Source organism: Salminus brasiliensis, chromosome 24 (assembly GCF_030463535.1).
Source record: "Salminus brasiliensis chromosome 24, fSalBra1.hap2, whole genome shotgun sequence".
Classification (NCBI taxonomy): Eukaryota; Metazoa; Chordata; class Actinopteri; order Characiformes; family Bryconidae; genus Salminus; species Salminus brasiliensis.
The window spans coordinates 22,862,205-22,889,008 of record NC_132901.1 but is presented as its reverse complement, the minus strand read 5'-3'; the positions used below and the strand labels follow the sequence as shown (position 1 = coordinate 22,889,008).

The following is a 26,804-nucleotide window of genomic DNA, read 5'->3' as shown; positions in this document are numbered from 1 at the left end:
ATGTGCATTGCATAAATGTTCAAATATTCAGAAATAAACTTGAAAAGTTGAATAAATATAGATGTATTCTTTGTATTATGCTTGATGTAGCTATATAAATATATGTACTTTCCAAGCTACTATTCCACATGCCTTATATAGTATATTGTTATTGTCCTTCTATTTCCACATTTTACATATGAAAATATATTACTAAGCAATTATCTTCCCATACTAGTTCTGAACATTGATGTTTCTGGTATTTCTGATTCCTCAACACACTATGATGCACCAGACTGGGATTACATTGGGAAAAAAGCCAAGGAGAATGAAAACCTCAGGCCACACGTTTATTTCATAGAATACATATCAGTGTCCACAGCTGACCTTTCAAATAAAATCCACTGCTAAAATAAGGCCTCTCTCAAGCACAACTCCACTGATACAATTGTTATACACTATAACCATAACCACGACCGTTCATTTACTCTTCATTACTGCTGCATGACCACATTTCGTCTGGACATTTCTTATTTACAGTACATTCATTTCATATTGTCGCCCATGAACGTCACAGATACTTCTAATCCTATAAGGCTTTGTTTGTGAACGAGCAGATGACAGTCTTTACAGTGAGGTCATGGCTTCAGGTGGCTTTTAAATCCATGTTAAAAAGGAAAAAAAAAACTCACCATTCAGGACGAGTATAAGTCGGGGTTGGGGTTTTGCTCATCTGCTATTTCTGGGGAAAGGGATTCCAGACAGGAAAAACACCACAAGGGTCCATTCATTCAGTCCACCACAGTAATCAGAGACAAACAAACGGTGAACTAATACACCTGGATTTGCGTGCAGAAGACATGAGCATGAGATAGCTCAGCGAGCCCAATAAAAGGCCACTGGAGAACCTAGGCTAGGACAGAACATCTGAAACCTCCTGAGGATTCACACACTGAGAGGTGAGTACTACTGCTCTTTTGCTGTTCCAGATCTTTGTGAAAATATTACAGGTGTTCTTTAGCATTTTTCAGTTGCTATCTGCTGCGTTTTTAGCATTACGTCAGTTAGCACTGATAGTTTCTCTTTAGTGTAGAAATGATTGTCTATGATAAATATAGCTACATAATGTTATCAGAACACAGCCAGAATATTCACTTTAGGGAGTCAACTAGTTAGCATTAGGTCCCAGTAATCCTAGCAGTTAGTCCCCTAACAATGGCTGGCCCAAATATCGGTCACTTCTATGTACTCTGCATTTCCACTGTTTTGCTTGAATGAAGGTCTACTAGCATAACAGCCTAGAAAATAAACAAGTTGACATTTGACATGGCTGAAGTTCTTATCCAGAGTTAGGAGTCTTTCCCAAGGACTCTTAATGGAGTCCATTTTATGACTGATCTAGCTTGCTATAGTAGCATACGCAAATATGTCATATTTATGTATTTATGAAAACGGTCTGTGTGTTATTGCAGAATTGATGTAAAAAAAGCAGTGTAAACCAATGTTTTTAACTTTGCTAGTAGAAGCTACTAAAAACTGGTCATGCTCAAAGAAGCTTTAGTGCTTTTATTTAATTTTATGTTGGAAAAAAAGACTCTAAGATGCAAGAACTGAACATATTTGGGTCCATTCTGTACTACATGAAACAGCTACAGCAAATTAGGTTGGGAAATGCAGGATTACTGCTTTACCATGTGCTAATATCCTGTTTTAGGTTAAAATATGGAAATGTTACAATATTTTTATATGTATTTAGTGTGTATTACTTTATGTATTTAGAATTTTAACACTGTTCATTCTTGCGTTTTCAGACTACAAAATGAAGTTCATTCTTTTTGTCGCTTTCCTGGCCTCTGCTGCCTACGTAAGTTGATGTACCTCCTTTAAAATTCCTTTAAAATATCACTTACTTTTTTATCTTAATGTAATTGTATTAATAAAGAAGCACTTACCTTAATGTTTTTCCTTACAGATGACCTCAGCAAAGGTAGGACAACTGTTTAACTGTATTTTATTGAAGTAATCTTAGTAATTAAAATTAAATTAAAATACATTTCTATACATTTTTCTATGTATCTCTGAAAGTATTTGTATTGGTATATATCTATAAGCTAAAATAAATGATTAAATTAAATTACTAGAATCTGTACCTTTGTCGTAGAAACTGCTTGTGGTTGGTGGTTTGAATGGTGGTGGTCTGGTCACTGGCCTTAATGGCGGCTTACTGGGCCAAGGGCTGGTGGTTGGAGGCCTAAACCCAGCGCTGCTCCCTGCTGGTGGAGCTGTAATTGGACAAGCACCTTTTGCTCAGGTAGGAAGATTCTCTTTATGTTTACACTGGAAATATGAGGCATGAAATATGAGGAAGTAACATACAAGTACTTGTTGAACAATAATCTATGCAATGAGACCAGAATCAGTAAAGACAGAAGCTTCTTTTGGCTTGTAGATGCTGCCTGCGTTTCCTCCATACATGTTCCAGCCTCCTGTAGCTGGTGCCCCATTCGCGATGCCCAACCCTCAGGTCCCACTACCTCCACAGCCTGGAATGGTTTACCCACCTATGATGGTAAATTTCCTTTTTTAATGTACTGGCACTGAGAAAGTGCTGGCAGTTATGCAAATGCAGATAAGGGTCAATGCATGTTTTATAAGATAAGATAAGATAGTCCTTTATTAGTCCCGCAGTGGGGAAATTCACAATATTTATTACAATTGATTATATAATACTTACTAATCATATTTCTATGATTATTTTCCTTCAAACAGGGAGTTCCATATCCTGCAGCCCCTAACCGCCAGATCCTGCCTCCTCAGCAGCAAACAGCGGTACAGACCATCCCCACTCACTCGCTCTCTCTCCGCTCCTGAGAAAAACACAGTGCTTCTTAATGAAGGCCTACAAAGTGTTTAGGCTTGTCTGACTCAAACGTATAAACCGTTGAGGACTCATATTGTGCTTTTGTCTCGTCAGGGCGGGATGAACCCAATGGGAAATGGCCAGCAGCCACAGGGAGACATGCCTGCTGGCCCTGTGCCAAGATTCAGGGTAATTTCCTTTACCATATACACTGTATAATCATGCATTTTATAAGTGTCATACGTTTGGCTTATTTAGAGTACATCTTTGTATACTGAATATATATATTTTTTAATTCATACATAATTTCTATATTAATAAAATATAATACATAAACACAATTATTGCAAAAGATAAATGGACAAATACATTGTTTGGATGTGTGGGATATATTGTATTAATGTGGGAATGAGGCATATTTGAATTAAGCAAATATAACAGTACTTTTTTCAAAGTAGTGAACATAGAGTTACACAAGACCTTTTTAGAGGCCGTACAACTTTATAAACACAGTTTTTTTTTTACAAATACACAAATAATGCATGTAAATCCATTTTTCATAGGATAAATGCATGTAAATCCATTTAACCAACTATAAAAGCTTAAAGTGATCTGACTAATATTATTCTAATAATATTATTATTTTATAATATAATAATAATAATAATAATAATAATAATAATAATAATCAAATAAAGTTTGTGTAGCATTATGTAACATGTTAATTCTTCTCTCTTAGCGGGCACTGCTCAGGAGAATGCAGGACAAACCAGCTAACACAAACACTGAGGTAAGGAATAATTGGGAATGTGAATGTTCTTTATTGAGATCATGAAAGAAATACAGAGCTTTAAATGTATGAATCATTTCAGGTCACACCTACCCCTACTATTTCAAGCACCCTGCCGAACTGATGAAGTGATTGGATATCAATTTGTCCAAGGTATGTTTCAACCCAAGTTGAAGGGGTCATATGCTACATTTCCCTCAGACCCACTCATGATTCCTGTTTATCTGTGTATAGAAAAATGGGTGATTTTACACTACATTTTTCAATCTCTTATAACTTATTATTCCTTATATTTTAAGTGTGAATGGGTGGAGCTAAACTGTTGTATCCTAATTTGTCACTCAGCTTAGTGTTACTACATGGCCTATATGGAGAGTAGAGTAAATTGTACATTATGAAACTAGTGATTCTTTGTATTGTAGTAAATGGTGGTTTGACAAAACCTTGCCCGTTCACCTTTAATATAGTAGCTAAATCATCTATGACATGTCAATTGTCTGAAGTTGGCTATGATAGTGTTGTGCTTTGTTGAGTTGAGTAATCTCAAATAGTTTTGATTATGTTTCTGACACTGTACATCATAATATAAATATGTCAAAAATAACATACGTTCCACCAACCTGGCTTTTCATTATGGCAGCATGCACTGTTTTTAACTGCATAACATAGCCTTCAGTGCATTTGTTTATTTTTAGCATAGCATGGAGTGTCAGAAGTCAGAATTTAAATATTTAATATATTTGATTAATGTTACCTGGCCTGGTTTGAACCAAGTAGAATTCTCTTAATTATGAATTAAATTGTGCAAATTAGATTTTTCACCCCAAACCTTAACCCTACATGCAAATGAATGACCATTTTAGTTTTCTTGATATTTATTATGAATTGACTGTTTTTCCCTTTCTTTTTTGGCAGCCATGGACCAGAGAAGCTGGATTTCGTTTGAAAATCAGTGCCAAAGTTCTCATTTTCATCAATGTGAAACCATGAAAATCAAGGAAGATAATGTGAACAACACTTTGTTCCTTCTTGCTTAGTTAGATAATTATTGCACTTCTTTTTTTGATTATACTTATTATTTCAAATAAATCTTTGAGCATGATAAAAGTGTCATCATTTTTGTGTTTTTATGTACATTGGATCAATTCAAATCTGTCCAGTTTATCTACAATCAGAGCTTGTCACTGATTTGCACTGACACCTTATGGCTGCCTTCAGAATTAACAGTGCTGTGTTCTTCCAACTGGGTTCTCTACACTGTGTTTAAGATGTCTGATTCCATTTCTGACACAAACTATTGAATGATGTGTTCAAAAGCTCAGAAGTTCAGACACAAGTGAATAACAATAACCACACTGAGTCATGTCACATCCCCAGGCTAAAATAAAAACTGACACCCAACATTAGCATTTCTCTTTGTTTTACTCCTGTCTTGCAGCCAGACAAGCTAGCATTTGCTAAAAGTTTAGATAGCTCTTTTATCTGCATATTTTCAGGTATACACTTAAATTATTCAACAGTGTTCTAATTAATATTATATTTAACACTGATTGATTTAAGTAAAAGTTGTCTAATAGAATGTTTTTTACATATACATTTAGTTATAACTGTGAAAAACAAACACAAGTCACAACCATTGACTGATGATAAATAAGGGCATTTCAGCAATAAAGGAGTTTTACATTTTACATTACACTTTACATTATAAATGTATAGTAATAATAATTTCTGCAGGAGCAGGAGTCTATAAAGTGTGTACAGAGAAAAGCATTAAAATAGTGTCCAGCTATATGCTTCAATTGCTGCAAGTTGATATTAGACTGAAGAACACAAATGTGTTTTTCAAAGGGGTTTTCTGGTTAACTACTGTACTGTTCATTTAAAGACTGTAATCCATATTTAAAATATTGGAAAATTTGTTTACAAAACTTGAAGAGGAATCAAAGTTTAAATGGTGGAAAACAAATTGAGAACGGTGCTAATGGAAGCAGACTGTTTTCTGACTAAAAAACAGCTTCATTCAAACTAAACTCTGCAATTTGAAGGCTAGTAGCACTGGAAGCGTTTTCGGAGGGCTGCAGTCTCCTATGCCACAGTTAGTTAGTTAGTTGAGTCGTGTCAGGACCCGGTGGATGTGCTGTATGAGGGTGGGCAGATCAGGGAAGTACACCAAGGAGTCATTCAAAAAGGTGGACTTTAAGACTAGATAGTCTTAAAGAAGCACATTGATGAAGGATTTTGAAGACAGAGGGAGCATCGGCCAGGTCATAAGGCATGACGTGGTAGTGGTAATGTCCCCTAGTAGTAAGGAAGTCTTCCAATTATCCCCCTTTCTGATGTAAACCAGGTTGTATGTGTTGTATGTGTTACGCAGGTTGAGTTTCACTACAATCAAATGATTCCTGTAACTGTCAATGAGACTTCTGCACCACTCAGCAGGTATTTTGGCCCACTCCTTGTGAGCAAACTGCTCCAGCTTTCTCAGGTTTGAAGGGTGCCTTTTCCAGACGGCATGTTTTAGCTCCTTACAAAAATGCTCAATAGGATTTAGATCAGGGCTCATAGAAGGCCACTTCAGAATAGTCCAATGTTTTCCTCTTAGCCATTCTTGGGTGTTTTTAGCTGTGTTTTGGGTCATTATCCTGTTGCAAGACCCATGACCTGCAATTGAGACCAAGCTTTCTGACACTGGGGAGCACATTTCTCTTTAGAACCCCTTAATAGTTTTGAGATTTTCATTGTACCCTGCACAGATTCAAGACACCCTGTGCCAGATGCAGCAAAGCAGCCCCAGAACATAACAGATTCTCCTCCATGTTTCACAGTAGGGACAGTATTCTTTTCTTGATATGCTTCATTTTTCCATCTGTGAACATAGAGCTGATGTGCCTAGGCAAAAAGTTCAATTTTTTGTCTCATCTGTCCATAGGACATTCTCCCAGAAGCTTTGGGGCTTGTAAACATGTAGTTTGACAAATTCCAGTCTGGCTTTTTTAAGATTTGTTTTCAACAATGGTATCCTTCTTGGCCATCTCCCATGAAGTCCACTTTGGCTCAAACAATGATGGATGGTGCGATCTGACACTGATGTTCCTTGAGCTTGAAGCTCACATTTAATCTCTTTAGAAGTTTTTCTGGGCTCTTTTGTTACCATTTGTATCATACATCTCTTTGGTTTGTCATCAATTTTCCTCCTGTGGCCATGTCCAGGGAGGTTGGCTACAGTCCATTGGATCTTAAATGTCTTAATAATATTATGTGCAACTGTAGTCACAGGAACATAAGGTTGCTTGGAGATGGCCTTATAACCTTTACCTTTAACATGCTTGTCTATAATATACTTTCTAATCTCCTGAGACAACTCTTTCCTTTGTTTCCGCTGATCCATGTTAAGTGTGGTACACACTATGTCTCCAAACAGCACAGTGACTACCTGTAGCCATATTTATAGGCCCACTGACTGATTACAAGATTGTAGACACCTGTAAGTCCAATTAGTGGACACACCTTGATTTAACATGTCCCTTTGGTCACATTATTTTCAGGGGTACCATCATTTTTATCCAGGTCTGTTTAATGAGTTTACTTTTTAAAATAATTATTTTGAAGCATGGTTAAAAATCAATATCAGATTTTAATGCACTAATTTTCATAGAATATTTATTTATTATTGCTTTTGTCAGATTGAAGTTATTTCTGTGACCATTGTGGCTTTTTCTTTTATTAACCGAGGGGGAACCAACAATTTTGTAAATGTATGTAATATAAGAAAAATTGTTGTATAATGGTGTTCTTTGTATTATGCTTAATTCAGTTATATTACATATACTGTATGTGTGTGTGGGGTAGGGGATTACATTGGAAAAAATCCAAGGAGAATGAAAACCTCAGGCCGCATGTTTATTTCATAGGATAAATATCAGTGTCCACAGCTGACCTTTCAAATGAAATCCACTACTAAAATAAGGCCTCTCTCAAACGCAACTCCACTGATACACTGTTATACACTATAACCATAACCATGACCGTTCATTCACTCTTCATTACTGCTGCATGACCACATTTCGTCTGGACATTTCTTATTTACAGTACATTAATTTAATATTGTCGCCCATGAACCTCACAGATACTTCTAATCCTATAAGGCTTTGTTTGTGACCGAGCAGATGACAGTCTTTACAGTGAGGTCATGGCTTCAGGTGGCTTTTAAATCCATGATAAGAAGGACCAAAAAACCTCACCATTCAGGAGGAGTATGAGTCGGGGTTGGGGTTTTGCTCATCTGCTATTTCTGGAGAAAGGGATTCCAGGCAGTCAACAGTTCAACAACAAGGGTCCATTCATTCAGTCCACCACAGTAATCAGAGACAAACAAACGGTGAACTAATACGGGATTTGCGTGCAGAAGACATTAGCCTGAGATAGCTCAGCGAGCCCAATAAAAGGCCACTGGAGAACCTAGGCTAGGACAGAACATCTGAAACCTCCTGAGGATTCACACACTGAGAGGTGAGTGCAACTCCTCCTTTGCTCCTTCTTTGTGAAAATATTACAAGTGTACTTCAGCATTTTTCAGTTGCTATTTGCTGCGTTTTTAGCAGCAAATAGTTAGCACTGATAGTTAGCACTGATAGTTTCTCTTTGGTGTAGAAATGATTATCTATGATAAATATAGCTAGTCAACTAGTTAGCATTAGGTCCCAGTAATACTAGCAGTTAGTCCCATAACAATGGCTGGCCCAAATATCGGTCACTTCTATGTACTGTGCATTTCCGCTGTTTTGCTTGAATGAAGGCCTACTAGCGTAACAGCCTAGAAACTATATAAGTTGACATTTGACATGGCTGAAGTTCTTATCCAGAGTTAGGAGTCTTTCCCAAGGACTCTTAATGGAGTCCATTTTATGACTTATCTAGCTTGCTATAGTAGCATACGCAAATATGTTATATTTATGTATTTATGAAAACGGTCTGTGTGTTATTGCCAAATTGGTATAAAAAAGCAGTGCAAACCAATGTTTTTAACTTTGTTAGTAGAAGCTGCTAAAAACTGGTCATGCTCAAATAAACTTTAGTGCTTTTATTTAATTTTATGTTGGAAAAAAAGACTCTAAGATGCAAGAACTGAACATATTTGGGTCCATTCTGTACTACATGAAACAGCTACAGCAAATTAGGTTGGAAAATGCAGGATTACTGCTTTACCATGTGCTAATATCCTGTTTTAGGTTAAAATATGGAAATGTTACAATATTTTTATATGTATTTAGTGTGTATTACTTTATGTATTTAGAATTTTAACACTGTTCATTCTTGCGTTTTCAGACTACAAAATGAAGTTCATTCTTTTTGTCGCTTTCCTGGCCTCTGCTGCCTACGTAAGTTGATGTACCTCCTTTAAAATTCTTTAATATCACTTACTTTTTTATATTAATGTAATTGTGTTAATAAAGAAGCACTTATCTTAATGTTTTTCCTTACAGATGACCTCAGCAAAGGTAGGAAAACTGTTTAACTGTATTGTATTAAAGTAATCATAGTAATTAAAATTAAATTAAAATACATTTCTATACATTTTTATATGTATCTCTAAAAGTATTTGTATTGGTATATATCTATAAGCTAAAATAAATGATTAAATTAAATTACTAGAATCTGTACCTTTGTCGTAGAAACTGCTTGTGGTTGGTGGTTTGAATGGTGGTGGTCTGGTCACTGGCCTTAATGGCGGCTTACTGGGCCAAGGGCTGGTGGTTGGAGGCCTAAACCCAGCGCTGCTCCCTGCTGGTGGAGCTGTAATTGGACAGGCACCTTTTGCTCAGGTAGGAAGATTCTCTTTATGTTTACACTGGAAATATGAGGCATGAAATATGAGGAAGTAACATACAAGTACTTGTTGAACAATAATCTATGCAATGAGACCAGAATCAGTAAAGACAGAAGCTTCTTTTGGCTTGTAGATGCTGCCTGCGTTTCCTCCATACATGTTCCAGCCTCCTGTAGCAGGTGCCCCATTCGCGATGCCCAACCCTCAGGTCCCACTGCCTCCACAGCCTGGAATGGTTTACCCACCTATGATGGTAAATTTCCTTTTTTAATGTACTGGCACTGAGAAAGTGCTGGCAGTTATGCAAATACAGATAAGGGTCAATGCATGTTTTATAATATTTATTACAATTGATTATATTATACTAACTAATCATATTTCTGATTATTTTCCCTCAAACAGGGAGTTCCATATCCTGCAGCCCCTAACCGCCAGATCCTGCCTCCTCAGCAGCAAACAGCGGTACAGTCCATCCCCACTCTCTCTCTCTCTCACCACTCAGTGCTTCTTAATGAAGGCCTACAAAGTGTTTAGGCTTGTCTGACTCAAACGTATAAACCGTTGAGGACTCATATTGTGCTTTTGTCTTGTCAGGGCGGGATGAACCCAATGGGAAATGGCCAACAGCCACAGGGAGACATGCCTGCTGGCCCTGTACCGAGATTCAGGGTAATTTCCCTTACTATATACACTGTATAATCATGCATTTTATAAGTGTTGTAAGTTTGGCTTATGTAGAAACCATCATTGACTGATGTAAGGGCGTATGGCACAATGAAAAGTGGAATTAATTGAATATAATTTATTTAAAAGCATACAGAATTTCTATATTAATAAAATATAATACATAAACACAATTACTGCCAAAGATAAATGGACAAATACATTGTTTGGATGTGTGGGTGGGATATACTGTAGTAATGTGGGAATGAGGCACATTTGAATTAAGCAAATACAACATAGTACTTTTTTGAATGTACTGAACATAGAGTTACACAAGACCTTTTTAGAGGCCGTACAACTTTATAAACACTGTATTACACAAATACACAAGTAAACATATTTGTATAAAGTTGTTCTTAGTGGCCATGTGACCTCGTTACACTTCATATTACTCTGTGTAGTTTCTTCCATATCAAATGCATGTAAATCCACTTAACCAATTATTAAGGCTCAAAGTGATCTTACTAATGTTATTATATTAAACTATAATATTAATAATCAAATAAAGTTTGTGTAGAATTATGCAACATGCCACTTATTTTCTCTTAGCGGGCACTGCTCAGGAGAATGCAGGACAAATCGGCTAACACAAACACTGAGGTAAGGAATAATTGGGAATGTGAATGTTCTTTATTGAGATCATGAAAGAAATACAGAGCTTTAAATGTATGAATTATTTCAGGTCACACCAACCCCTACTATTTCAAGCACCCTGCTCAACTGATGAAGTGATTGGATATCAATTTGTCCAAGGTATGTTTCAACCAGAGTTAAAGGTGGTCATATTCTACATTTCCCTCAGACCCACTCATGATTCCTGTTTCTCTGTATATAGAAAAATGGGTGATTTTACACTATATTTTCTCTCTTATCTCTTATAACTTATTATTACTTATATTTTAAGTCTGAATAGGCAAATATAAACTGTTGTATGCAAATTTGTTACTCAGCTTATTGTTACTAAATGGCCTATATGGAGAGTAGAGTAAATTGTACATTATGAAACTAGCAGTTCTATTTATTGTAGTAAATGATGAATGGTAGTTTGACAAAACCTTGCCCGTTCACCTTTAATATAGTAGCTAAATCATCTATAACATGTTAATTGTCTGAAGTTGGCTAGGATAGTTTTGTGCTTGGTTGAACTGAGAAATTGTGAATAGTCTTGATTATGTGGTTTCTGACACTGTATATTTCTAAATATGTCAAAAATAACAAACGTTTAACCGATCTGAGGCTTTTCATGATGGCAGCATGCACTGTTTTTAACTGCACAACATAGCCTTCAGTGCAATTGATTATTTTTAACATTGCGTAGTGTCAGAAGTGACATAAAGCAAATATTTGATTATTAAATATATTTGATTTAATTCTGACTGGACACAGTTTGAACCAAGAAGAATTGTCTTAATTATGAATTAAATTGAGTAAATTAGATTTTTCACCCCAAACCTTAACCCTACATTGCTGCAAATGAATGACCGTTTCAGTTTTCTTGCTATTTTTTATGTATTGACTGTTTTTCCTTTCCTTTTTTGGCAGCCATTGACCAGAGAAGCTGGATTTCTTTTTGAAATCGATGTTAAATGTTCTCATTTTCATTAATGTGAAACCATGAAAATCAGGGAAGATAATATGAACAAAACTTTGTTCCTTCTTGCTTAGTTAGATAATCATTGCACTTTTTTATTATACTTATTATTTCAAATAAATCTTTGAGCATGATAAAACTGTCATTATTTTTGTGTCTTTATGTACATTTGATCAATTCCAATCTATCCAGTTTATCTAGAATTAGTTCTTGTCACTGATTTGCACTGACACCTTATGGCTGCCTTCAGAATTAACAGTGTTATCTGCTTCCAACTGGGTTCTCTACACTGTGTTTAAGATGTCTGATTCCATTTCTGACACAAACTATTGAATGATGTGTTCAAAAGCTCAAAAACTGACACCCCAACATAAGCATTTCTTCCTGTTGTGCAGCCAGACAAGCTATCATTTGCTAAAAGTTCAGACAGCTCTTTTATCTGTATATTTTCAAATATATATTTAAATTATTCACCATGTTTTTATTAATTTTATATTCAACACTGATTGATTCAAGTAAAAGTTGTCTAATGGAATGTTTTTTACATACACATTTAGTTAGAACTGTGAAAAACAAACACAAGTCACAATAATAAAGGAGTTTTACATTTTACATTACACTTCACATTATATATGTATAGAAAAAAAATATTTCCCCAGGAGCAGGAGTCTACAAAGTCTGTACAGGGACAAGTATTAAAATATTACGTGTCCATTATATGCTACAAATGCTGCAAGTTGATATTAGGCTGAAGAACACAAGTGTGTTCTTCAAAGGGGCTTTCTGGTTATCTACTGTAGTGTTTATTTAAAGACTGTAATCCATATTTAAAATAGTGGAAAATGTATTTACAAAACTTGAAGAGGAATCAAAGTTTAAATAGTGGAAAACAAATGGAGAACGGTGCTAATGGAAGCAGACTGTTTTCTGACTAAAAAAACAACTTCATTCAAACTAAACACTGCAATCTGAGGGCTAGTAGCACTGGAACTTGTAGGTATTTGTAAAAAAAAAATCCTGCATAATTTTGAAGGTGTTTGTATTATTTGTTTGTACTAACGTAGATATTACCCCCCCCCCCCCCCCCGAAACCCTAGCAACACAAGTCATAACTACCGTGTGTCCATTTGACTTGGCCAGGGATGTTCAGGCACAGGCAGGGGCAGGAATTTTCCTGAGGGCAGAGCCTTGGGGGATTTGCAATGGGCACAGGTACCAAAATGAGCCACCAAGGAATGGACATCAGCGTGCATACTCTCCCACCAGAATTTAGGGGAGAGGAGATGGACTGTCTGAGTCTCACCCAGTTGGCCAGAAGATGGAAATGAATGAGCACAGGTGATAAGGCGTCTTCGGACGGCAGCAGTCTCCTACGCCGTAGTTAGTTGAGTCGTGTCAGGACCCAGTTGATGTGCTGTATGAGGGTAGGCAGATCAGGGAAGTACACCAAGGTGTCATTCAAAAAGGCCATCACACAGTGCCCTAGTCTTAAAGAGGCACATTGATGAAGGATTGGAAGATGGTGGGAGCATTGGCCAAGGCCGTAAGGCATGACCTGGTAGTGGTAATGTCCCCTAGTAGTAAGGAAGTTTTCCAATTATCCCCCTTTCTGATGTGAACCAGGTTGTATGTGTTGCGCAGGCCGAGTTTGGTAAACAGCTTGGTCTCATGAAGCTGTTCCAAGGCAGATGGGACTAAGGGCAGAGTATTGTGGTATTTCGTTGTGATGAAATTCAGTGCCCTATGATCTATGCAGGGGTTAAAACTCCCTCCTTTCTTTTTGACAATCCAAGGTTTTATGTACCCATGTGCTAAGGCTTTCATGAAATACTCCTCCATTGCCCATTCCTCCTCCCCTGTCAAGGGGTAACTATTGACCAGCTGAAAGTAGAATTGTGTGAAAAACAGAATGTGCACTGCAAAAAAGTTGAATCAAGAATCGTATATACGCACATGGACAAAATTGTTGGTACCCCCCTACTGTTAATTAAACAAAAACCCACAATGGTCACAGAAATTACTTAAACTGACAAAAGTAATAAAAAATGCTATGAAAATTAACCAATGAAAGTCAGACATTGCTTTTGAACCATGCTTTAACAGAATTATAAAAAAAATATAATAAACTCATGAAACTGGACTAAAATTATGGTACCCTTAATTTAATATTTTGTTGCGCAACCTTTTGAGGCAATCACTGCAATCTTTTGCACCTCTCAGCAGGTATTTTGGTCCACTGTTCAACAGCAAACTGCTCCAGTTGTCTCAGGTTTGAAGGGTGCCTTTTCCAGACGGCATGTTTTAGCTCCTTCCAAAGATGCTCAATAGGATTTAGGTCAGGGCTCGTAGAAGGTCACTTCAGAATATTACAATGTTTTCCTCCTAGCCATTTTTGGGTGTTTTTAGCTGTGTGTTTTAGGTCATTATCCCAAAGACCCATGACCTGCAACTGAGACCAAGCTTTCTGACACTGGGCAGCACATTTCTCTCTAGAACCCCTTGATAGTCTTGAGTTTTAATTGTACCCTGCACAGATTCAAGACACCCTGTGCCAGATGTAGCAAAGCAGCCCCAGAACATAACAGAGCCTCCTCCATGTTTCACAATAGGGACAGTGTTTAATGTTCCATCTGTCTATAGGACATTCTCCCAGAAGCTTTGGTCAACATGTAGTTTGACAAATTCCAGTCCGTCATTTTTATGATTTGTTTTCAACAATGGTATCCTTCTTGGTCGTCTCACATGCAGTCCACTTTGGCTCAAACAATGACAGATGGGGCAATCTGACACTGATGTTCCTTGAGCTTGAAGTTCACATTTAATCTCTTTAAAAATGTTTCTGGGCTCTTTTGTTACCATTTGTATTATCGGTCTCTTTGATTTGTCATCGATTTTCCTCCTGCGGCCACGTCCAAGGAGGTTGGCTACAGTCCCATGGATCTAAAATTTTTTTTAATAATAACAACAACAACAACAACAACAACAACAATAATAATAATAATAATAATATGTGCAACTGTAGTCACAGGAACATCAACTTGCTTGGAGATGGCCTTTTAACCTTTACCTTTAACATGCTTGTCTATAATCTTTTTTCTAATCTGAGACAACTCTTTCCTTTGTTTCCTCTGGTCCATGTTGAGTGTGGTACACACTATGTCTCCAGCACAGTGACTACCTGTAGCCCTATGTATAGGCCCACTGACTGCTTACAAGATTGTAGACACGTGTGATGCTAATTAGTGGACACACCTTAATTTAACATGCCCCTTTGGTCACATTACTTTCAGGGGTACCATCATTTTTGTGCAGGCCTGTTTATTGAGTTTACTTTTTAAAATAATTCTATTGAAGCATGGTTAAAAATCAATATCAGATTTTTATGTGTTAATTTTCATAAAATAATTATTTATTATTACTATTAATATTTTTATTTTTTGTGTTTGTAAAATTATTATTATTGTGTGTGTGTGTGTGTGTGTGTGTGTGTGTGTGTCTGTGTGTGCATTCTAAACCATTAAACCATGTGCCTTATGCAGGATACAGTTGGAATCAGGCAGATAGTTAGGCCACTCTAGAGCTGTTTCCAACATTTCTGTGTTCAATAAAAAACTGAACTTACTTAGAATTGTGTTTTACGTAGTGTAATGTTACTAATGTTCTTTCTGAACATTGATGTTTCTGGTATTTCTGAACCTTCAATATACTATTATGCACCCAACAGGGATTACATTGGAAAAAAAGCCAAGGAGAATGAAAACCTCAGGCCACACATTTATTATATAGGATAAATATCAATGTCCACAGCTGACCTTTCAAATGAAATCTACTACTAAAATAAGGCCTCTCTCAAACACAACTCCACTGATACACTGTTGTACACTATAACCATAACCATAACTGTTTATTCACTCTTCATTACTGCTGCATGACCACATTTCGTCTGGATATTTCTTATTTACAGTACATTCATTTCATATTGTCACCCATGAACATTACAGATACTTCTAATCCTATAAGGCTTTGTTTGTGACCGAGCAGATGACAGTCTTCACAGTGAGGCTTTTAAATCCATGATAAGAAGAACCAAAAAACCTCACCATTCAGGGTGAGTATGAGTCGAAGTTGGGGCTTTGCTCATCTGCTATTCCTGGACAAAAAGGGATTCCAGACAGGAAAAACAGTCTGGCAAACAGGAGTTCATTCATTCAGTCCACCACAGTAATCAGAGACAAACAAACGGTGAACTAATACATCTGGATTTGCGTGTAGGAGATAGCTCAGCGGGCCCAATAAAAGGCCACTGGAGAACCTAGGCTAGGACAGAACAGCTGAAACCTCCTGAGGATTCACACACAGAGGTGAGTACTACTGCTCCTTCCAGGTCTTTGTGAAAATATTACAGGTGTTCTTCAGCATTTTTCAGTTGTTTTTTTGCTGTGTTTTTAGCATTATGTCAGTTAGCACTGATAGTTTCTCTTTAGTGTAGAAATGATTGTCAATGATAAATGTAGCTAATGTTATCAAAACATAGGCAGAATTTCATTTTAGGGTGTCAGTTAGTTAGCACTGTGTCCCAGCAGTTAGTCCCCTAAAAACGTTCATCCCCAATATTAGTAATTTCTACGTACTGTGCATTTCCGCTCTTTCTTTCACACAAGAAAATGAGCTCCCGCCTTAAAGAGGCCCTTAAACATTATTCCTGCAAAAACTCACATTTGAAAACACTATTTAAACATCGCTAACAATGCTATAATCTTGCACATCTAGAGCAGAAATGTGCAATACGACAAAGTGGACAAAGTGGACAATATTGGGGACGGATGTTTTTAGGGGACTAACTGCTAGTATTGCGAAGTTGTAGCTTGAAATGGCCTACTAGCGTAACAGCCTAGTTACTAGTAGTTACAGTTGACATTTGACAGGGCTAAAGCTCTTATCCAGAGTTAGGAATCTTTCCCAAGGACTCTTAATTGTGTCTATTTCATGACTTATCTAGCTTGCTATAGTAGCATATGCAAATGTTATATTTACTTATTTATGAAAACAAAGATCTGTTTCTTATTGCGAAATTGGTGTAAAAAAAGCAGTGCAAAAAATGCTTAAAGATGCAAGAACTGAACATATTTGGATGAATTCTGTACTACATGACAGCTAGACTGCATTGTGGGATATTTTGTGAGCAGTTTGTGAGCACTGTGATGGGGGCTAGCTTTCAGGTGAAAAGGCTTTGCACCACCATGCCTCCTCAGCTATGCTGTGCTAATATCATATTTTAGGTTAAAATATAAAAATGTCACAATATTTTTATGTATTTGGTGTGTATTACTTTATGTATTTAGACTTAGGTTAGTTTTTTTAACCCCATTTCATTCTTGTCTTTTCAGACTACAAAATGAAGTTTATTCTTTTCGTCTCTTTCCTGGCCTCTGCTGCCTACGTAAGTTGATGTACCTTCTTTAAAATTCCTTAATATTACCAACTTTTTATATTAATGTAATTTTCTTAATAATGTTAATCAACTACCTTGATGTTTTCCCTTACAGATGACCTCAGCAAAGGTAGGACAACTGTTTAACTGTATATTTTTGAAGTAATCTTAGTAATTAATTTTTTCTATGTATCTCTGAAGGTATTTGTACTGGTATTTATCTATAAGCTAAAAATAAATTCACTTGTAAATACATGTAATATGTGTATATGCTTCAATCTGTCTATATAGTCCTATTAGTCAGGCCCACTCATGCAGTATTGTCAGAGTCTGTACCTTAAACTAGCTTTATCGTCTAGAAACTGCTTGTGGTTGGTGGTTTGAATGGTGGTGGTCTAGTCAATGGTCTTAATGGCGGCTTACTCGGCCAAGGGCTGGTGGTTGGAGGCCTGAACCCAGCGCTGCTCCCTGCTGGTGGAGCTGTAATTCGACAGGCACCTTTTGCTCAGGTAGGAAGACTCTCTTTAGGTTTACACTGGAAGGCATGGAGGCACAAGAGACCAGAATCAGTAATGACAGAAGCTTCTTTTGGCTTGTAGATGCTGCCTGCGTTTCCTCCATACATGTTCCAGCCTCCTGTAGCTGGTGCCCCATTCGCGATGCCCAACCCTCAGGTCCCACTGCCTCCACAGCCTGGAATGGCTTACCCACCTATGATGGTAAATTTCCTGCATGCTGGCACTGTGAAAGTGCTGGCAGTTATGCAAATACAGATGAGGGTCAATGCATGTAAATATATATCAGCATATGTTTTATAATATTTATTACATTTTGTTATATAATACATACTAATCATATTTCTATGATTATTTTCTTTCAAAAAGGGAGTTCCATATCTTGCAGCCTCTAACCGCCAGATCCTGCCTCCTCAGCAGCAAACAGCGGTACAGTCCATCCTCTCTCTCTCTCTCTCTCTCTCTCTCTCTAGGCTTGTCTGACTCAAACACAGAAACCACTGAGGACTCATTGTTACAGTATGGTGTAGGGTTTGGACTTAAGTGCAATTAAACTTGCTTGCTTTATTATTATTAAATGAAACTACCCCTTTTATGGTGTGTGCTTGGTGAGATTGCTTGAACTCCCAACCCTGGTAATGGGAGTGTACTTCCACTGCACCACCACAGCTGTGAGAAGCAGCAGTATAAACACTGTTTATAAGCAATATAGAAAAAGGGCAGGAAAACAAAGGAAAAACAGGAGTGGTGTTTACTCAAACAAAAGACAACAACTCCATGTATCTAGCCACTGCATACAACAAACGCTTTTCTTTTAACTTCAGCTTTTCTTCACTATTCATAACTTGAACTGTTTTCTATTTTAACTTCAGCTTTTCATCACTGTTCATAACTTATACCCACTGTTACTGTTCTCCCCTCTACAAAGGCGTGACAGGGAATTGTGTTGGGCTGGGTGTATTTATACCGTGCCACACAGGTGGGTCTGGTCAGCGTTGATTACCGCTGGGGATTCTGGGGCTTGGAGTTCTTTGCTTCAACTCCACCAGCTTTCACACTTTGCTGGCCGGGCCCCCTGCTGTTGGCTGACGGTACATGCTGCCTGCTCACACATATTGTGCTTTTGTCTCATCAGGGCGGGATGAACCCAATGGGAAATGGCCAGCAGCCACAGGGAGACATGCCTGCTGACCCTGTGCCAAGATTCAGGGTAATTTCCTTTACCATATACACTGTATAATCATGCATTTTATAAGTGTCGTGAGTTTAGCTTATTTAAAGTCCATCATTGACTGATGAAAAGTTGAATTAATTTAATATAATTTATTAAAATGCATAAAGAATTTCTATATTAATATAATACATAAATACATAAACACAATTACTACTGGAATGAGGCACATTTGAATTAAGCAAATATAACACAGTACTTTTTTTCAATGCAGTGAACATAGAGTTACACAAGACCTTTTTAGAGGCCGTACAACCTTATAAACACTGTTTTTCACAAATACACAAGTAAACATAGTTATTCAAAGCTGTTCTTAGTGGCCATACAACCTTGTTACACTTCATAGTACTCTATGTAGTTTCTTTCATATCAAATGCATCTAAATCCACTTAATCAACTATTAAGGCTCAAATGGATCTGACTATTATTATATTAAACTATAATATTAATAATCAAATAAAGTTTGTGTAGAATTATGAAACATGTTAATTCTTCTTTCTTAGCGGGCACTGCTCAGGAGAATGCAGGACAAACCAGCTAACACAAACACTGAGGTAAGGAATAATTGGGAATGTGAATCTTCTTTATTGAGATCATGAAAGAAATACAGAGCTTTAAATGTATGAATTATTTCAGGTCACACCAACCCCTACTATTTCAAGCACCCTGCTCAACTGATGAAGTGATTGGATATCAATTTGTCCAAGGTATGTTTCATGGGTGACGTGGGTGATTTTACACTACATTTTTCCATCTCTTATAACTTATTATTCCTTATATTTTAAGTGTGAATGGGTGGAGCTAAACTGTTGTGTGCATATTTGTCACTCAGTTTATTGTTACTACATGGCCTATATGGAGAGTAGAGTAAATTTTACATTATGAAACTAGTGATTCTTTGTATTGTAGTAAATGATGAATGGTAGTTTGACAAAACCTTGCCCCTTCACCATTAATATAGTAGCTAAATCATCTACGACATGTTAATTGTCTGAAGTTGGCTATGATAGTTTTGTGCTTGGTTGAGTTGAGTAATCTCAAATAGTCTTGATCATGTGGTTTCACTGTATAACTCTAAACATGTAAAAAATAACGTTCACCTACCTGAGGCTTTTCATGATGGCTGCATGTACTGTTTTTAGCTGTGCAACATAACCTTCAGTACATTTGTTTATTTTTAGCATTGCATAGTGTCAGAAGTCACATAAGCAAATATATTTGATTATTTAATATATTTGATTATTTAATTTGAACTGCCACAGTTGGAACCAAGTAGAATTCTCTTAATTATGAATTACATTAAGTAAATTAGATTTTTCACCACAAACCTTAACCCTACATTGCTGCAAATGAATGACCGTTTTAGTTTACTTGCTATTTTTTATGTATTTACTGTTTGTCCTTTCCTTTTTTGGCAGCCATTGACCAGAGAAGCTGGATTTGTTTTGGAAATCGATGTCAGTGTTCTCATTTTCATCAATGTGAAACCATGAAAATCAGGGAAGATAATATGAACAAAACTTTGTTCCTTCTTGCTTAGTTAGATAATTAGTGCACTTCCTTTTTTGATTATACTCATTATTTCAAATAAATCTTTTTTTTCAAATAAATTCATTTTTGTGTCTTTATGTACATTTGATCAATTTAAATCCGTCCAGTTCATCTAGAATCAGTGCTTGTCACTGATTTGCACTTATGACACCTCATGGCTGCCTTCAGAATTAGCAGTTATCTGCTTCCAACTGGATTCTCTACACTGTGTTTAAGGTGACAGATTCCAATTCTGACACAAATTATTGAATGTTGTGTTCAAAATCTCAGAAATTCAGACACATGTCACATCCCCAGGCTTAAATAAAAACTGACACTCCAACATTAGCATTTCTCTTTGTTTTACTCCTGTTGTGCAGCCAGACAAGCTAGCATTTGTTAAAAGTTCAGACAGCTCTTTTAGCCTGGGTCCTGACCCTCACTCCTCTGTTTGACTGCAAATGACATTCAGGTAGATTTAACAGACTCTGGAGTGGTGGTGCACTTTTCTACTGTGCAGAATCACCTGCACAAAAATGACCTTCATGGAAAAGTCATCTACCTGTTAACATATGGATGCCCACTAGGATCAGTGATAGGACCAGGAAGGATTAAACATGAGTCCCATTTGGGTTGTTCATTCTATACAGGGCCTGGATAGGACCCAGGTAAGATTAAGATGGGCTGTGACAGTTGGGCCCATTGGCCCACCTAAACCTTGTTCCACCCATGTGAGCCCCACATGACCATGTTATACTCAATACTAATACATGCATTTTGTTAAACCAACAAAAATAAGGAGCCCCTGAATATGTGCATTATTCCAGCAGGTTAAATATTAAAATTGTAATATTTGCATCATGCACATTAGAGGCTTAAATAGCACTTATCTTTAAGTATACAATGGCATCATTCAACCATGTTCTAATTATTATTAAATTTAGCACTGATTGATTAAAGTAAAAGTTGTCTAATAGAATGTTTTTACATATACATTTAGTTATAACTATGAAAAACAAACATAAGTCACAACCATTGACTGATGATAAATAAGGGCATTGCAGCAATACAGGAGTTTTACATTTCACATTACACTTATTTCCATTAGATTTCTTCAACAAGTATAGAAATAATTATTTTCTCAGGAGCAGCCCAACTGAGTACTGAGTCTATAAAGTGTATACAGGGAAAACCATTAAAATATTATGTGGCCAGCTATATGCTACAAATGCTGCAAGTTGATATTAGGCTGAAGAACATGAGTGTGTTATTTAAAGGGGTTTTCTGGTTAACTACTGTACTGTTGATTTAAAGACTGTTTGTACTTATATAGATATTAGATAGATATTACCCTGCTTGAAACCCTAGCAACACGAGTCATCACTACCGTGTGTCCATTTGACTTGGCCAGGGACACTCAGGCACAGGCAGGGGCAGGTATTTTCCCGAGGGCAGAGCCTTGGGGGATTTGCACTGGGCACAGGTACCGCAGGGAGCCACCATGGAATGGACATCAGCGTGCATACTCTCCCACCAGAATTTAGGGGAGAGGAGATTGAGTTTGCAAATCTCACCCAGGTGGCCAGAAGACAGAGAAGAATGCGCACAGGCGATAAGGCGTTTTCAGAGGGCAGCAGTTAGTTGAGTCGTGTCAGGACCTGGTGGACATGTAGTATGGGTAGGCAGATCAGGGGAGTACACCAAGGTGTCATTCAATAAGGCCACCACACAGTGCCCTAGATAGTCTTTAAGAAGCACATTGATGAAGGATTGGAAGACGGTGGGAGCATTGGCCAGGCCGTAAGGCATGACCTGGTAGTGGTAATGTCCCCTAGTAGTAAGGAAGTCTTTCAATTATCCCTCTTTCTGATGTGAACCAGGTTGCATGTGTTGCGCAGGTCGAGTTTGGTAAACAGCTTGGCCTCATGAAGCTGTTCCAAGGCAGATGGGACTAAGGGCAGAGTATTGGGGTATTTCGTTGTGATGGAATTCAGTGCCCTATGATCTATGCAGGGGTTAAAACTCCCTCCTTTCTTTTTGACAAAGAAAACCCCGCCATGCAAGGTTTTATGTACCCTTGTGCTAAGGCTTCCATGATATACTCCTCAATTGCCCATTCCTCCTCCCCTGTCAAGGGGTAAATATTGACCAGCTGAAAGTAAAATTGTGTGAAAAACAGAATGTGCACTGCAAAAAAGTTAAATCGATAATCTTGAAAATACATAATAATTGTATATTTAAAATTGAAAAAATTAAAAAAGTGTTCTTTGTATTATACTTGTATTATACCTGATAGTACTTGAATTACTCAACACATGATGCACTAGACAGGGATTACATTGGGAAAAAACCCAAGGAGAATGAAAACCTCAGGCCACACGTTTATTTCATAGGATAAATATCAGTGTCCACTGCTGACCTCTCAAATGAAATCCATTACTAAAATAAGGCCTCTCTCAAACACAACTCCACTGACACACTGTTATACACTATAACCATAACCATGACCGTTCATTCACTCTTCATTACTGCTGCATGACCACATTTCGTCTGGACATTTCTTATTTACAGTACATTCATTTCATATTGTCACCCATGAACCTCACAGATACTTCTAATCCTATAAGGCTTTGTTTGTGACCGAGCAGATGACAGTCTTTACAGTGAGGTCATGGCTTCAGGTGGCTTTTAAATTCATGTTAAAAAGGAAAAAAAAAACTCACCATTCAGGGCGAATATGAGCCGGGGTTGGGGTTTTGCTCATCTGCTATTCCTGGGGATATGGACTTAAGACAGGAAAAACAACAGTCCGGCAAACAAGGGTCCATTCATTCAGTAAACCACAGTAATCAGAGACAAAAAACGGTGAACTAATACACCTGGATTTGCGTGCAGAAGACATTAGCCTGAGATAGCTCAGCGGGCCCAATAAAAGGCCACTGGAGAACCTAGGCCAGGACAGAACATCTGAAACCTCCTGAGGATTCACACACTGAGAGGTGAGTACTACTGCTCTTTTGCTGTTCCAGATCTTTGTGAAAATATTACAGGTGTTCTTCAGCATTTTTCAGTTGCTATCTGCTGCGTTTTTAGCATTATGTCAGTTAGCACTGATAGTTTCTCTTTAGTGTAGAAATGATAAATGTAGCTAATGCTATCAAAACACAGGCAAAATGTTATTTTAGGGTGTCAGCTAGTTAGCATTGTGTCCCAGCAGTTAGTCCCCTAAAAACATACATCCCCAATATCAGTAATTTCTACTTACTGTGCATTTCTGCTCTTTCGCTTAGAATAAATAAAAAAATATAAGCTCCCTGCCGGCATTTAAACTTTATTCTGCAAAAATCACATCTGATCTTTAAACATCGCTAAGATCTAGGGCAGAAATGTGCAATGCGACAAAGTGGACGATATTGGGGACGGCCATTGTTACGGGACTAACTGCTACTATTGTGAAGGTGTAGCCTACTAGCATAACAGCATAGTTACTACAACAGTTGACATTTGACATGGCTGAGGCTCTCATCCAGAGTTAGGACTCTTAATGGTGTCCATTTTATGACTTATCTAGATTGCTACAGTAGCATATGCAGAATACTAGCGTAGACTTGCTAACAATCCCATGGCCTACAGAAACAGTAGAACAGGGTAATGTTGTATTTATGTTATATTTATTTATTTATGAAAACAAAAATTGCGGAATTGGTGTAAAAACAGCAGCGTAAACCAATGTTTTAAGCTTTCTTTGCAGCAGCTGCTAAAAGTGGCCATGCTTAAAGAAGCTGAACATATTTGGGTAAATCCTGTACTATAAGATAGCTAGACTGTATTGCAGGACATTTTGTGGGTGGTTAGAACCTGTGTTTGGGGGCTAGTTTTCAGGTAAGAAGGCTTAGCGCCCCCAGGCCTCCTCAGCTATACACTTGTGAAACAGCTACAGCAGGATTACTGCTTTACCATGTATATATCATGTTTTAGGTTAAATTATGAAAACATTACAATATTTATATGTATGTATTCAGTGTGTATTACCTTAATGTATTTAGAATTTTAAACCCTTTCATTCTTGTCTTTTCAGACTACAAAATGAAGTTCATTCTTTTTGTCACTTTCCTGGCCTCTGCTGCCTACGTAAGTTGATGTAGCACCTTTAAAGGTTCCTTAATAATGCCTGCGTTTTATATTGATGTAATTTTGTTAATAAAGAAGCACTTACCTTGATGTTGTCCCTTTCAGATGACCTCAGCAAAGGTAGGAAAACTGTTTAACTATATTATGATAATTAAAAAAACATTTCTATTCATTTTTCTATGTATCTCTGAAGGTATTTGTATTTATCTATAAGCTAAAATAAATTCACTTGTAAATACATGTAATATGTGTATATGCTACAATCTGACCATATAGTCCTATTAGTCAGGCCCACTCATGCAGTATTATCAGAGTCTGTACCTTAAACTAGCTTTGTCGTCTAGAAACTGCTTGTGGTTGGTGGTTTGAATGGTGGTCTAGTCAATGGTCTTAATGGCGGCTTATTGGGCCAAGGGCTGGTGGTTGGAGGCCTGAACCCAGCACTGCTCCCTGCTGGCGGAGCTGTAATTGGACAGGCACCTTTTGCTCAGGTAGGAAGACTCTCTTAAGGTTTACACTGGAAATATGAGGCATGAAAGATAAGGAAGTAACATACAAGTACTTGTTGAACAATAAGCTCTGCAATGAGACCAGACTCAGTAATGACAGAAGCTTCTTTTGGCTTGTAGATGCTGCCTGCGTTTCCTCCATACATGTTCCAGCCTCCTGTGGCAGGTGCCCCATTCGCAATGCCCAACCCTCAGGTCCCACTGCCTCCACAGCCAGCAATGGCTTACCCACCTATGATGGTAAATTTCCTGCATGCTAGTTAATGTACTTACAGTGATGGCACTGTAAAAGGGCTGGCAGTTATGCAAATACAGATTTGGGTCAATGCATGTAAATATTATATTTGATTATTTTCCTTTAAACAGGGAGTTCCATATCCTGCAGCCCCTAACCGCCAGATCCTGCCTCCTCAGCAGCAAACAGCGGTACAGACCATCCCCACTCACTCGCTCTTTCACCGCTCCTGAGAAAAACACAGTGCTTCTTAATGAAGGCCTACAAAGTGTTTAGGCTTGTCTGACTCAAACGTAGAAATCATTGAGGACTCATATTGTGCTTTTGTCTCGTCAGGGCGGGATGAACCCAATGGGAAATGGCCAGCAGCCACAGGGAGACATGCCTGCTGGCCCTGTGCCGAGATTCAGGGTAATTTCCTTTACCATATACACTGTATAATCATGCATTTTATATATGTCGTAAGTTTGGCTTATTTAGAGTACATCTTTGTATACTGAATATAATTTATTTAAAAGCATACAGAATTTCTATATTAATAAAATGTAATACATAAACACAATTACTGCCAAAGATAAATGGACAAATACATTGTTTGGATGTGTTGGTGGGATATACTGTAGTAATGTGGGAATGAGGCACATTTGAATTAAGCAAATATAACACAGTACTTTTTTCAATGCAGTGAACAGAGTTACACAAGACCTTTTTAGAGGCCGTACAACTTTATAAACACTGTTTTTTACAAATACACAAGTAAACATAGTTATACAAAGCCGTTCTTAGTGGCCATACAACCTTGTTACACTTCATATTACTCTGTGTAGTTTCTTCCATATCAAATGCATCTAAATCCACTTAACCAACTATTAAGGCTTGAAGTGATCTGACTGTTATTATATTATACTATAATATTAATAATCAAATAAAGTTTGTGTAGAATTATCTAACATGTTAATTCTTCTCTCTTAGCGGGCACTGCTGAGGAGAATGCAGGACAAATCAGCTAACACAAACACTGAGGTAAGGAATAATTGGGAATGTGAATCTTTATTGAGATCATGAAAGAAATACAGAGCTTTAAATGTATGAATCATTTCAGGTCACACCAACCCCTACTATTTCAAGCACCCTGCCGAACTGATGAAGTGATTGGATATCAATGTGTCCAAGGTATGTTTCAACGAGGTGGTCATATTCTACATTTCCCTCAGACCCGCTCATGATTCCTGTTCATATGTATATAAAAATGGGTGATAAATGATTTTACAGTACATTTTCCAATCTCTTATAATCTATTATTCTATACACTTATTATATAAGTGTGAATGGGCAGAGCTAAACTGTTATATGCAAATTTGTCAAAATGGACTACTTAGCTTTTTGTTACTACATGGCCTATATGGAGATTAGAATGAATTGTACATTTTGAAACTAGTGATTCTATGTATT

The 26,804-nt window shown here is 37.3% G+C and overlaps 1 long non-coding RNA gene across 1 annotated transcript; it reads left to right on the top strand.

Annotated features, from left to right (window-relative positions):
- The first annotated feature begins 17,155 nt into the window (after positions 1 to 17,155).
- LOC140547125 (uncharacterized) lies at positions 17,156 to 17,605 on the top strand. Its single transcript, XR_011978396.1, has 3 exons — positions 17,156 to 17,210; positions 17,317 to 17,331; positions 17,561 to 17,605. It is a non-coding gene; the product is annotated as an uncharacterized lncRNA (long non-coding RNA).
- The last annotated feature ends 9,199 nt before the right edge of the window (positions 17,606 to 26,804 follow it).